The sequence below is a fragment of the Nannospalax galili genome, unplaced genomic scaffold (assembly GCF_000622305.1).
Source record: "Nannospalax galili isolate Female #2095 unplaced genomic scaffold, S.galili_v1.0 scaffold768, whole genome shotgun sequence".
Lineage (NCBI taxonomy): Eukaryota > Metazoa > Chordata > Mammalia > Rodentia > Spalacidae > Nannospalax > Nannospalax galili.
Genome location: NW_008360317.1, coordinates 2,751,505 through 2,752,360, shown reverse-complemented (window position 1 = coordinate 2,752,360; position 856 = coordinate 2,751,505).

The window sequence follows — 856 nt, the reverse complement described above, 5'->3', positions numbered from 1 at the left end:
AGGCAGGATCTCCCTGTAGCCCCAGCTAGCCTGGAACTCACTACATAGACCAGGCTGGCCTTGAACTCACAGAAATCCACCCTGTCTCTGCCTCCCAAGTGCTGGGACTAAAGGCGTGTGCCACCACGCCCAGCAGAGATGCAGATCTTTAGCTCTTAGTCCTTACAGTTCATATTCCAATGATAGGTCTGTCTGCCAATAATCATATTGATGCTTGCAAAATGTTGATTCCCCCCACATGCACTCCTTCAAGCCCTCTACATTTATCAACTCTGGTGCTACTGTGAAGATAAGCCTTCTTTATTTATTATCAGTATAAATTTATGAATGCCTTATTGTTCAAAGGGTTAGAATTCTATTACTACTGTACTCATTAATGTACTATTTTTAGAACTATTTTAGAAGCACAGAAAAATTGAGCAGATGGTATAGAGCTTCCATGTACCTCATACAACTTTCTGTTTTTACTAACCTCCTACATTGTTGTGGTACACTGTTATAATTAATGAGCTAGCATTAATATTAGCTGAAGTCATATAGTTAGTTATTCAGATTGCTTTGGTTTTCTTATAATGTTTCAAGATATGGTCTTATGTAGCACAGGCTGGCCTCAAACTTGCAGTCCTCCTGCCTCAGCCTCCTGAGTGCTGAGATTACAGATGTGCAGTCTATTGTCCCGCGCTATCGTCTCGCCAGCAAGAACGACGCGGCACACTCAGGATCCTTCTGCAGAAAAGCTTTAATGCATCTTGAGAGGGAGAGCATAAGCTTACAGGGCGAAGACCCCGAATGTCGGAAACCCAGCCCTTATATAGGTTAGTAAGCCCGTCTTGGACGTGGCAACTCTTGATTGGTC